Consider the following 14,478-nt stretch of genomic DNA (forward strand, 5'->3'; position numbering starts at 1 on the left):
ATGAGACAGCTCTGGATTTTGGGTGTATTCTAAAATTTAGTCAAATCTAATGTAAGGACATTGTAGCCCAACACATGCCCTACTAAATGGCGAAAGATATTTGGAGAAATTTAAGGTATTGTGTAAATGAAATCCTATGAGCGAAAATTCGACTTTTAGTCGAAATTTACTTTCACACCCCAGAAGCAAACATTTACGAATAACTTTGCAAGGGAGTGTCCATGACCAAAGCCACTATTATGGCAAAGGGGTATCCATGAGACACAACTTTCTCTCAAATATGAGCCTGATTGGATAAAACTACGATTTGTTAGAGAAATTTTATCATTGTTCCCCGTGTATCATTGATGATTATTCTACCGTAGTCTTAAAAAATGAAAAACAAAATAAAATGATCATAAAATGATCAAAAAATGTATTTTTACGCTTTTTTTACATTTTTGAACAATATAAAATAGTTAAAATTTGCATTTTGAAGTAGAATAAAAAATTGATAATTCTTTAGAGTGTACCTTTTGCCTAAGTTATAGCCTTTTTAAGAACCTTCAAACTTTGTGTACCGATTTGCCACACTTCCCGTTGACCTAGAGTGCTCATATTTTGATCAGAAGCTAGTTTTATATGTACAAACAACCCCTGAAAATTTCAGGCAGATTGGCGAGGACTAAACGACATCCCATACAAAGGGGTATGCCCTGTTCGTGGTCTCGCTCATAAAAATATTCAAAAATCTGTTTCTTGAAAAGAAACTTTCTGATCGTCTGTCATAGGCAAAGTTGAATGGTAATGATGACATGAATTCTGTAAAACACACTCTTTTTAATTTCACTCTTACCAACACTAAAATGAATTGTGCAAAACATTTCTTTTTATTCATAACTATTTGTCTGGATTACGGAAAACGCTATCTTTTAAAAAATTACGCAATACGGCAAAAAATTATCAACCTTTTCAGAAAATGCATCGAATGATATAAAATGAGTTGAAGTTTCTTGAATGAAACTTACATTCGGAAAACACTCATTGAAATTAATTTTCAAAAAATGAGATGATTTTAACTTTTTTAAATATTTTCTCTTAAGACAACATAAATCATCAATCTGAAATATTTCATGCTATTTTAAAACCACTCAGAAGCAAAATCCTTTAATATAATTCATTCGAAAGTTTTCGATATCTAAAAAAGAACTATGTTATTTAAATAAATTGAAGGCAATACATATATTCTAAGAAACCCCGTTATAATTTCATGTCAATCTAAATGTCTATTTTAAACAGTTCTAACCTCAATTATTTTACTCGTAACTGCCTACACAAGTAGCAGCTACTAACGTTCGTTCAAAAGACAACAGCAAAGAAGCTTCAAACTAGCAGAAGGTCAATGTTCGTGTAAAAACCACGTCAGACACATACACACACACGCACACTCGTATTTGTTTACACTTCAGTCTTAATCATCACAACGCTCTGCTCTTCTCAAAGTGCGTTCTCACACACAAACTCGCGTTCTGCGACGTCACACACGCACCTGTAGAGTTGGGCCTACAATAGAAGAAGCACCGCGCTGATTTATTTGTACCCAGCAACGAGTACACACTTTTCGTTGTGCATAATTTTACATTCACTCAATTGTCGGCGTGTTTGGTTCAAATTGCCATACCTTTCTTTCATGTCTGCGTGCATTCGTGGGCCAAATATGAACATGTTTATGCATATGTTTATGAGCTTCCATTTCGTTTTTCGTTTTTTTACGAGGCAGTTTTCGCAGATTTTTTCGCCGGCAATTTTTACATCATTTCTCCGTTGTTTGAAAACGAAATTGTGTGAGTGAGAGACGTTGTTCATGTGTGGTTGATTTTCTATGCTCCGGTGCTCTCATTTTGGTTGTTCAATCTGTGCGATCATTCGTGATTCAACCAATCGATTTTGCCGTGCGAATAAATCGTTTCTTTTTCTAAAAGCATGTTTAATCAAGTAAATATCTCTCTGATCAGTGTTCAAAAATTTAAGCCTAAATTTTTTTTAGCTTATTTTCAAAAAAATGGGCAGAACCTGAAGTAGTTTTATTAATATCGTTTTGTTTGCCAGAAGTTGTAAAAATAGTACAATTAAACCAACCCCCGTGGGAAAATACCTTCACTTCCGTCCCTTCGGAGAAAGAAAATCAAATCAGCTACAACAACAACAACAACTTCCCCCTCAAAAAGGTTCGAAAGCCATTCATTTCTACCGCCTAACCACGCTGCGCCACCATAACTGCGTTTCAAAGACTTCAACGCCGCCTTTCTCGTTCAAGCGACGAACTCGATTAGCTTTCCACGACCACATCATGACAACCACATATGACACGGTTAATGTTTTTGTTAAGGAGACTTGGAATCGTCCAAAGTTTGGGTAGAGTCACCTTAACAAAATTAAATTAAAAAAAAATACGGTTAAGCAAATGAAATTCCTCAATAAAATCAAACGTTAATTTAAATAAACAAATTTAATTAAAGAAACATCAATTTCTGAACCCAACCTTCCCCTACGGAGAAATTGCCGGTGTGTCGGATATTTGTTTTGCCAACAGCCAACCAAAAATTTCCATCACAAGCCGGCATACATGGTGGCGCGGCGGTCTCCAAGATCCATGAAATTGTTCTTTGTGTAAGCCGGCAATTTCGGCATTTTTTTCTCTTTCTCTTCAACTTTTTCTTCCTCCACGCGGTTCGCGTAATGGTCCGCGACGTCGCTGCGTCGCTTTTTTCCGCGCATTTTCCGCGCGCGACTTTTATTTCGTCGAGATAATTGTCTCTCCCATGAGAAAATGACGTTTCTCCTTTCATCCTCGGCAGCAGCAGCAAGTTTGACGCTTGCCCAGATTAGCTCAGCGATGCACGGTGCATTACCTCATCGGATCAGGTTTTCACTTTCCATTTCGGTGGTTTCCCACCACCCCCTTTTAGCCTCCGATGGACAGGTGGAACGTGCGTAATTATGTTTTGGTATGATTTTCCATCACCCCCGGGATCTTGAAACAACGCAGAGTGTCTTGGAGCGGCGTTTAAGTCACTTGAGAAGATGTACCGAGTTTGTTTTACCACCAGCTTAGTTCGTTTCACAGGTCATTCATTATGTACGGAATTCTTCGGTGACCATTGTCGACTTCTTGTATAATGGTGGCCGTGTGAGAGGGCTTATTTGCTTAAATTGTCATTCAACATTATGTGAACCGTTTACTGACGCCAAGTTGTGTGAAAATTATGCAGTTGGCACTTTTGGATTCAATTTTGTGGCTTTGAATTGTAACGTCATGATTCGAATTCCCGGACGCTTCGAAACCCGGACACCTCATCTTGTTTTATTAATTATGTGGATATAAGTTCGCATTATGAGCGTCAAAACAGTGCTATTTGATGTATTCTAACATAAACATTCATTTAAAGTTAATTTGTATAAATTATAAGTTTACCAGAAATGTGAAACATTTCACTGAAATATTTCATAGGCGTCCGATGCACCGGGAAGGCAAAGCAGAAATTTATGGTTTTTATTTCCTTAAAATCTAACAAATTCTTATATAAATTAGCGATTGTTTTGATGTTAACAGCTTATTTGAGACCTAAAGATTGCCATTCACTAGCATTTCAGACCAAATTTGTGCGGTTCATAAGCAAAATCGAGTGTCCGGGATTCGAAGCAAAATGTCGAATCATCTTTTATCAGTGTCCGGTATTCGAAGCACAACAAGTCATTTTGATAATAAAATTCTGATGAAAATTTGTTAGAAAAGACATATTTTGCATGCATTCTCTTGAAACTGACTGTTTATACTAAATCCAGATGATATTTCAATATTTCCAATTTATAACATGATTTTTTGCCAGCTATAAAAAAATGATATGCTTCTAAGTGTCCGGATTTCGAATTATTACGTTATGTAGAAATTTAGTCTGAAATCATGGCCGTTCACGGTCGCCTGCGACAGACACGAACGACGAAACAAATAGAAACGCAAAAAAAAACTTTTTCATAACTTGTTTTCGTAGAATCGGGATGGCTATATGCAAACCCCTAATGTTTATAAATCAAAATTGTCTGTACAACTTTGTAAATCATTATTACACTCTAAAAAATAACCCTGCAAAGTTAAAAAAAACACGCAATTTTAAAAAGAAAATTTTTGTTCTAAATGAAAAATTACCCTCCAGGGTTAAGGGGTTACATACATGTAAATCGGCAAAAAATTCAGAGGTTGGTTTGAGCACACGCTTAAACTAATCTGTTTTCAGGGCATTTAAATATACATTTTTATCTATCAATAAAATCAATTTGAACACATTTGGTTGTATATTTGCCGAGATATAGCTATTTGAAGTTAGCAGTTTCAAAAAACGGGGCTCAAAATTTTGGTGAAGACTCATTAAACCGGTCCCGTGTGCATGACGAAGGCCGATTTTCAAAAAGTTCATTTAAAAAAAAAATAACAATATTTTTGTGTTCTTCATATAAAAATTCGTCAGTTTTGGATTTTTGTATTAAAAAAAAGTAAAATTTCAAAATCGGGCTTCCTCATGCACACGGAATATGTCTTGAGAATCTTCACCCCAAATTTCAGCCATTTTGGTCTATCCCATCTCGAGATATCGTGGCACCCGTAAATCAACTCGGTGTTCAGAGAAAAACGCTCACAACGTTTGACAGTCCGCTTTGCACATGGCAAAAGTTTTAACATAAATCGTCTTCTACTCACTTAAATCATGACATATCTCCATGAAACTTTAAGGAGTGATTGGAATTCATCTTTGTAAAGGATTTAATAAATATTCGGAATTACGAAATATTGTGATTTTCTACATGTATGCAACCCCTTAATATAGATTCGAAAAGTACATTGAATATCTCTTAAAATGACATGTTCCAAATTTTTGTACAGTTGAGTTACGGAAAATGGCAGAGTTTTAAAACTTTTTTACTGTATTTTCCTCTAGGATTTCGGTCATTCGATTTTTTTTGTATTTTTTAATCCGACTGAAACTTTTTTGGTGCCTTCGGTATGCCCAAAGAAGCCATTTTGCATCATTTGTTTGTCCATATAATTTTCCATACAAATTTGGCAGCTGGCCATACAAAAATGATGTATGAAAATTCAAAAATCTGTATCTTTTGAAGGAATTTTTTGATCGATTTGGTGTCTTCAGCAAAGTTGTAGGTATGGATCCGGACTACACTGGAAAAAAATAATACACGGTAAAAAAAATTTGGTGATTTTTTTATTTAACTTTTTATCACTAAAACTTGATTTGCAAAAAAACACTATTTTTTTTTTTTATATGTTTTAGAAGACATAAAATGCCAACTTTTCAGAAATTTACAGGTTGTGCAAAAAATCATTCACCGAGTTATGAATTTTTTAATCAATACTGATTTTTTCAAAAAATCGGAATTTTGGTCGCAAAAATTTTCAACTTAATTTTTCGATGTAAAATCAAATTTGCAATCAAAAAGTACTTTAGTGAAATTTTGATAAAGTGCACCGTTTTCAAGTTAAATCCATATTTAGATGACTTTTTTGAAAATAGTCGAAGTTTTTCATTTTTTTAAATTAGTGCGCATGTTTGCACACTTTTGAAAAAAATATTTTTGAAAAGCTGAGAAAATTTTCTATATTTTGATTATTCGGACTTTGTTGATACGACCTTTAGTTCCTGAGATATTGCAATGCAAAGGTTTAAAAACCGCAAAATTGATGTTTTCTAAGTTTCACCCAAACAGCCCACCATTTTTCAATGTCGATATCTCAGCAACTAATGGTCCGATTTTCAATGTTAAAATATGAAATATCTGTAAAAATTTTCGATCTTTTCGAAAACAATATTTTCAAAATTTTCAAATCAAGACTAACATTTCAAAAGGGCTAAACATTCAATATTACGACCTTTTGAATTGTTAGTCTTGATTTGAAAATTTTGAAAATATTGTTTTCGAAAAGATCGGAAAATTTCTCAAATATTTGATATTTTAACATTGAAAATCGGACCATTAGTTGCTGAGATATCGACATTGAAAAATGGTGGGCTGTTTGGGTGACCCTTAGGCTGGATTTTCATGGATTGTGCAACGACATCGAGAGCACGAGCATCGAGCCAACTCGATGCTCGTGGCTTGCGTTACTTCATTTAGCTTAGACACAACCCCAAAATCGACTTTCCGGAATAAGGAACACTTGCATGCAAGTTAACGAAGGATGGAAAATGACAGATTCAAACGTAAACAAAGCAGCATTGCGTGGCGATTGGAATTCCAGAACAACTTTTGAAAAAAGCTGATGTTGTTCAATAAATCTTTTTCAAAAAGGCGTATGATTAGACTAGCGCATAATTTAACTAAACAAAGCAGCATTGCGTGGCGATCGGAACTCCAGAACAACTTTTGAAATAAGCTGATGTTGTTCAATAAATCTTTTTCAAAAAGGAGCATGATTAGACTAGCGCATAATTTAATTAAATAAAACCTCTTGCCTCATGTTCGTTGCGAAAAATCATGCAAAATAGATGAGAGATAATTGAGGTTTTGCAGCGCGACTGTGTTTCAAATGTAGGTGGCGCCAAAATGAGGTTACTTGTATACTTGTTTAAAATCGTATTTCTTTCTGCTGGATTGAAGAACAAAATTGTTTATTTCTCATGGTTCCCTGCATCAATCTTAATGAAACTGGTTGCAAAAGACGAGAAATTTTTTTTGCTTTAAAATAATGAACATCTTTTTTTGGGCGCGCAGAAATATGTGATTTTTTCTAAAAAAAACATGTTTTGGAACACTAAAAATGAGTTTCCCCGTTTATATCAATGAAATAAACAGTTTTATAATTGATAACAGATGTGTTTACGTATATTCAACAATTTTTATTGATTTTTGACAGACTTTCTTACCAAATAGTCCAAATTACTATCTTTTTCTAAATTTACAGTTTTCTCATAGAAAAATCAAACAAATATTGGAAAGTTGTACACCAAATTGTTGGAAATATTTTTTCTCATCCGAATCCGGCATAAGTTTAATAAAAATGTTGATTATGAAGGAAAAAACATATTTTTCAAAAAATAAATCATAGGTTTACGCTATTTGTTCATAGATGGCGACACGTGTCTTTTAGCTTAGCTGCAAATTCTCTATAGAGTGGACTAAAAATTGGAAAAATTTCAGGAATTTCAAAAAAATTAAGTTATTTTAAATATTTTTAGAAATTTTAAGAAATAAATAATTCAAGAAATATGAGAAATTAAGAAATAATTAAGTGATTTAGAAAATTGAGGAAATTTATGAAATTAAAGAAAATAAAAGAATTAAGAAATTTAAAGAATTAAAAGAATTAAAGAAATTTTAAAAATTAAAAAAAAAAATTAAAATTTTAGAAATTTTAGAAATTTTAGGAATTTTAGAAATTTTAGAAATTTTAGAAATTTTAGAAATTTTAGAAATTTTAGAAATTTTAGAAATTTTAGAAATTTTAGAAATTTTAGAAATTTTAAAAATTTTAGAAATTTTAGAAATATTAGAAATTTTAGAAATTTTAGAAATTTTAGAAATTTTAGAAATTTTAGAAATTTTAGAAATTTTAGAAATTTTAGAAATTTTAGAAATTTTAGAAATTTTAGAAATTTTAGAAATTTTAAAATTTTTAGAAATTTTAGAAATTTTAGAAATTTTAGAAATTTTAGAAATTTTAAAAATTTAAGAAATTTAAGAAGTTTAAGAAATTTGAAAAAAATTAAGAAATTTAAGAAATTTTAGAAATTTAAGAAATTTTAGAAATTTAAGAAATTTAAGAAATTTAAGAAATTTAAGAAATTTAAGAAATTTAAGAAATTTAAGAAATTTAAGAAATTTAAGAAATTTAAGAAATTTAAGAAATTTAAGAAATTTAAGAAATTTAAGAAATTTAAGAAATTTAAGAAATTTAAGAAATTTAAGAAATTTAAGAAATTTAAGAAATTTAAGAAATTTAAGAAATTTAAGAAATTTAAGAAATTTAAGAAATTTAAGACATTTAAGAAATTTAAGAAATTTAAGAAATTTAAGAAATTTAAGAAATTTAAGAAATTTAAGAAATTTAAGAAATTTAAGAAATTTTAAAAATTAAAGAAATTGAAATTTTTTTAAACAAATTTTAAAATTTTTAAAAATTTAAGAAATTTATGAAATTTATGAAATTTAAGAAATTTAAGATATTCAGGTAATTATAAATATTAAGAAATTAAAGGAATTGAAGAAATTAAAGTAAGTAAAGACATTTTATATATTTTTAATATTTTAGAAATTTTTAAATTTTAGAAAACTTTGAAATTTTAGAAAACTTTGAAATTTTAGAAAGCTTTGAAATTTTAGAATACTTTGAAATTTTAAAAAACTTAGTAAATTTATAAGTTTAAGAAAATTTAATTTTTTTTTTAGAAATTTTAGAAATTTTGGAATTTAAGAAATTTAAGCAAAATTTAGGCAAGCAATCCGTCCAACGGTGCATGGCATCCTCCTGCAAAACAATGCCCAGAAATCCGGCCACCGGTGGACGGATTCCTCCTGCAAAACAATGCCCCGAAATCCAACCACCGGTGGACCAGTTCCTTTTGTCAACTTGGCCAGGCAATCCGTCCATCTGCAAAACAATGTCCAGAAATCCGGCCACCGGTGGATCGATTTCTCCTGCAAAACAATGCCCCGAAATCCTTCTACCGGTGGACAAGTTCCTCTTGTCAACTTGGCCAGGCAATCCGTCCACCGGTGGACGGATTCCTCCTGCAAAACAATGCCCTAAAATCCGTCCACCGGTGAACGGATTCCTCCTGCAAAACAATGCACCGAAATCCAACCACCGGTGGAGGGATTCCTCCTGCAAAACAATGCCCTGAAATCCGACCACCGGTGGACGGATTTCTCCGGTAAAACAATACTCCGAGATCCAACCACCGGTGGACGGATTCCTCCTGCAAAACAATGTCCACCATTTCACCATGCAAAATCAGCTGTTTTGATTGTTGACAAGGTCTGGTTTGACAGATAGAATTTGTTTCGTCAAGTTTCATTCCCATCCCGTACCAAGCGTTTCAAAGCGTTATTTAGGTTTGTGTCTAGGGTGCCGCTGAGGTAGCAAAAAGGCACTGAACGAGCATCGAGTTTCAATGCACGGACATTTTAGCAAAGCATGGTCGTGAGTATGCTTTCGATGTCGGTCGTCTAAAGATGCTCGTGCATCGAAAATGAAAAGTCGGAAAATCGCATTTTCGCAACTTTCCGGCGATGGTATGTGTTTGTTTGTGCTTATACTACCATAAAATATCAATCCAAACCATTTTGCGATTTAACCTGATTGATAAAAATGAGTTTTCGGCAAAATATGACCACGAGCATCGAAAGCCGCTTTCGATGTCGGTCATCGAAAAATCCATGAAAATCCACCCTTAGAAAACATCAATTTTCCTGTTTTTAAACCTTTGCATTGCAATATCTCAGGAACTAAAGGTCGTATCAACAAAGTCCGAGTAAGCAAAATATAGAGAATTTTCTCAGATTTTCAAAAATATTTTTGTCAAAAGTGGACAAACATGTGCACTAATTTAAAAAAATGAAAAACTTCAACTATTTTCAAAAAAGTCACCTAAATATGGATTTAACTTGAAAACGGTGCGCTTTATCAAAATTTCACTAAAGTACTTTTTGATTGCAAATTTGATTTTACATCGAAAAATTAAGTTGAAAAATTTTTGCGACCAAAATTCCGATTTAAAAAAAAATCAGTATTGATCAAAAAATTCATAACTCGGTGAATGATTTTTTGCCCATTCTGGAAATTTCTGAAAAGTTGGCATGTCTTCTAAAACATATCAAAAAATAAAAAAAAAATAAAAATAGTGTTTTTTTGAAAATCAAGTTTTAGTGATAAAAAGTTAAATAAAAAAATCACCAATTTTTTTTACCGTGTATTATTTTTTTCCAGTGTAGTCCGGATCCATACCTACAACTTTGCTGAAGACACCAAATCGATCAAGAAATTCCTTCAAAAGATACAGATTTTTGAATTTTCATACATCATTTTTGTATGGACAGCTGCCAAATTTGTATGGAAAATTATATGGACAAACTAATGATGCACAATGGCTTCTTTGGGCATACCGAAGGCACCAAAAAAGTTTCAGTCGGATTAAAAAATACAAAAATTAAAATTGAAGAAAAAAGACCGATTTCGTAGAGAATTGCTCCTATGGAACATAAGTTTTTTTTCGGAATTCTGAGTACGCCATCAAATCTAATTTACATAAAAGTACCGCCCCTCCGTCACGAGATATCAAAAAACGGACCTCGAATTCATGATCAGTGACAAAAGTTACCCCTTAGAACAAAGTTTCACGCAAATCGAAGAGGGGTCGGGGCAGCTGCTGTGCGAGTTGGCGGAGAATTACCCACACGCAGAAAAATATTTTGTAGAATCAGCCTGTACGAGGTTTGATTCAACAAATTTTTTGTTGAATATAATCAACGCCGTTTTTGCGTTGCAACAAACCTTGTTTTTCTCTATTCCACAAAAAACTTTTGTTGTTTTGGAAAAGTTGCTTTGACATTGATTCAACAAAAATCTTGATTTTCAAATCAACAAAACGTTTTGTTGATTCAAATATGACTTATTTTTCTGCGTGCACCTATCATTTGCTTCCAAGACAACAAAAATCGGTTGAAATGGAGTGGAGTTATGATTTTTTGAAAAATGTGGTTTTTGCTAAAAATTGCCAAATTAGGGACCACCCTAGCACGGTGTAGGTCATCCTAATGTCAAAACAAACATATACGGGTTGGTTCCTAAAATTACCCGGGATTTTCCAGGATATCCCTTAAAGCAGTGGTGCTCAACCTTTTTCGACGAATTCCCCCTTAGAATACTGTCAAGACCTTAATTCCCCCTTCAATTTTGCCTTCCTCACTGAGGTAAGGCTATAATCCTGCTCTAAAAATGAACTTTGCAAAAAAACGTCGTAGACCCACCTTCATGTATACATATCGACTCAGAATCGAAAACTGAACAAATGTCTGTGTGTATGTGTGTGTGTATGTGTGTGTGTATGTGTGTGTGTATGTGTGTGTGTATGTATGTATGTGACCAACAAACTAGCTCATGTTTCTCGGCACTGGCTGAACCGATTTGACCCGAACTTGTTGCATTCGACTTGGTTTAGGGTCCCATAGATCGAGTTTTATACAGATTGAAGTTTCGATAAGTAGTTCAAAAGTTATGTATAAAAATGTATTTTCACATATATCCGGATCTCACTTAAATGTATGTAAACTATGTCCGGGTCCATCATCCGACCCATCGTTGGTTAGGTTATCAAAAAACCTTTCCAACGAGCCAAAAACATTGAAGATCTGGCAACCCTGTCTCGAGATATGGCCACTTAAGTGATATTGATGTACTTTTTGGAAGCCGGATCTCACTTAAATGTATGTAAACTATGTCCGGATCCACTATCCGACCCATCGTTGGTTAGGTTAACAAAAGACCTTTCCAACGAGTCCAAAACATTGAAGATCTGGCAACCCTGTCTCGAGATATGCACACTTAAGTGATATTGATGTACTTTTTTAATGCCGGATCTCACTTAAATGTATGTAAACTATGTCCGGATCCACCATCCAACCCATCGTTGGTTAGGTTATCAAAGGACCTTTCCCATGAGTCCAAAACATTTAAGATCTGGCAACCCTGTCTCGAGATATGTCCACTTAAGTGATATTTATGTACTTTTTGGATGCCGGATCTCACTTAAATGTATGTAAACTATGTCCAGATCCACCATCCAACCCATCGTTGATTAGGTTATCAGAAGATCTTTCCAAAGAGCCTAAAACATTGAAGATCTGGCAACCCTGTCTCGAGATATGCACACTTAAGTGATATTTATGTACTTTTTGGATGCCGGATCTCACTTAAATGTATGTAAACTATGTCCGGATCCACCATCCAACCCATCGTTGATTAGGTTATCAGAAGATCTTTCCAAAGAGCCTAAAACATTGAAGATCTGGCAACCCTGTCTCGAGATATGCACACTTAAGTGATATTTATGTACTTTTTGGATGCCGGATCTCACTTAAATGTATGTAAACTATGTCCGGATCCACCATCCAACCCATCGTTGATTAGGTTATCAGAAGATCTTTCCAAAGAGCCTAAAACATTGAAGATCTGGCAACCCTGTCTCGAGATATGCACACTTAAGTGATATTTATGTACTTTTTTATTCCGGATCTTAAAAATAGATAAAATTTTTCTACAATTCCATCATATCAGCCATTGTTGGTAATAAGTGAGGAAGGCTCCAACCACATAGGTGGATTAAGTTAGTTTTTAATTTAGTATCAATTCATAAAAGTCATGATGATTTATTTACAATTATTGAATTTTTCAGTACAAATAGAAAACTCTTGCAATAAAAGAACAAATTCCTAACGATTTGTTTTACCAATTTTTCATATTTTGGTTATGTTGAATGGAATGCATAACCTGATAAAAAAATAAAAAAAAGTATTGAAGAAAGATCTCCTACAAACAAAAATAAGAGCAGCTCATAATCGAAAAAAAAGCTGAGAACTCGAGGAAAATATTTAAAAAAACTAAAACCCTGCTCATATTTAGAAGATTTTCAAACATTGAATACAGCTAATTTTTGAAAACTAGGGGAAATATGCCCATTTTAAGCCTAATAAGCGGTCGTGTTTGAATGATGCTGGAAAATCTGGATTGTCCTTTAAATTCACTAAAACCAAGTACACCAACGAGTAGAGCAACTTTTTGTGAACATTTTTGTTTATTTTCACTTTTATTAAAAGTTATGCTATTCCTTTTACAAGCATTAAAAAAAACCTTTCAAAAAATGCATTCTTATCAGTCGAGTGCATTGGGCTACGTCCATTATTTTATTTTCAGCTTAGTTCTTTTTTTCTTCCAGCGCTCTTTTGGGCCTGCTTAGTGCTGCCAAAATTGATGAAATTTTAAGCGAACACTCACGGAAAGTAGCATTCATAGCGAAAGTTTCCTGGCATCACTGGCTCACTCCAACAGGCGCTGCTGGTGGTGTTTGCAGTCACCCATTGTTCTTTATTTTTTTCGCTTCTCGCTCGGTTTTCTTCAGCCTTCGATTGGAATGGGTCGTCAAAATTCAAACGTCAAAAGACTTGGCTCGTTGTTTTTTTGATGGCGCTTGCTAATTATTTTCATGTTTCGGGATTATTTTTCGAATGAATGACTAACTAATGTGCAAAAGAACATGTTGCCGGTAGTTGGAAGCAATTTTTTATCTTAAGCGCTTTGAAATCGTTGTTGCTGGTAAGTTTATAGCCTAAATAGTATTTTTGGAGCTTAAATCGAGCATCATACTCTCCATATGACGAAGATAGGTGTTTGATTAGAAAGGGTATATTTCCCCAGGGGGGGGATTCCTTACCGATTGAGAAACACTGATATAATGAGATTTTTCAAGACAGATTGTGTTGCGGGGTTAATTCTTTGTGTTTAATGTCAAATTAAAGATATCGGTGATTTTTTTTTCAAGAATTTCCACGCAATACCAACAAACTTTGCCGAAGAAACCAAACCGATCAGAAAATCCGTTCGCGAAACACAGACGCTTCAATTGTTAATATTGGCTTACAGAAATAAGCTAATAACATTGCTCATAACTGAAAACTAAATAAGTGTAGTTCAGTGGATGGTAGTAACCTGGATAGTAAAAAAAATAGAAAAAAAAAAAAACAGAAAAAGATAGACAAAAAATTGTACGAAAAAAAAAATGTGGGCTTACGTTCAAATTTGTTCTTTAAACTTAAAAATCAAAAAATCTCATAAATGTGGTGTGTTTTTTTCTTTCAGTGTATTTTTGTCTTTGACCACATTTGATAGGATGCAACGGCTTCGAGGTACAGAAGTATTTAAATTACGAATTACAAAAATATTTTAAACACTTACGCCCTTCTCACATGTCTTTTTCGAGTGAAACTGGCTCCATATACATAAAAATGGCTTACATAAGCGTACATGTACATGTCTACAAAGTTTCATTGATCTTATGAAAAAAAAAGTTTCATTGAAATCGGAGAGGGTTCGGTACAACCGATTCCCTATTTGACATGGAATTTCTCGATAACCTAAAAATATGTAAATTTTCCTCTAGCTTGCTCGTGCGTCAACGCAAGCTGTTAGAATATTGCTCAAGCAAGCCAAATTTTGCAATTCTCGGTGAAAAATAATCAATCGATGAATTTTTGTTATAGAGACTAAATTAAATAAGCTTAAATATCAATATGATGAATTCAAAAAACAATTCTATCAATCATTTTGAAACCATAGAAAAGACAATCCTCTTCAACTCAAATTTCCGGTGTAATCGCCCGCATAAAGCTCCAAAAAACGCCCCCATAAAAAACAATTCTTCCAATTAGAAGAGGAAT

General features: G+C 33.3%; 1 protein-coding gene across 1 annotated transcript in view; it reads left to right on the forward strand.

Annotated features, from left to right (window-relative positions):
* LOC6046675 (protein crumbs) overlaps positions 1 to 14,478 on the forward strand; it is a 130,473-nt gene that overhangs the window by 70,865 nt on the left and 45,130 nt on the right.

The sequence above is a fragment of the Culex quinquefasciatus genome, chromosome 3 (genome assembly GCF_015732765.1).
Source record: "Culex quinquefasciatus strain JHB chromosome 3, VPISU_Cqui_1.0_pri_paternal, whole genome shotgun sequence".
NCBI lineage: Eukaryota > Metazoa > Arthropoda > Insecta > Diptera > Culicidae > Culex > Culex quinquefasciatus.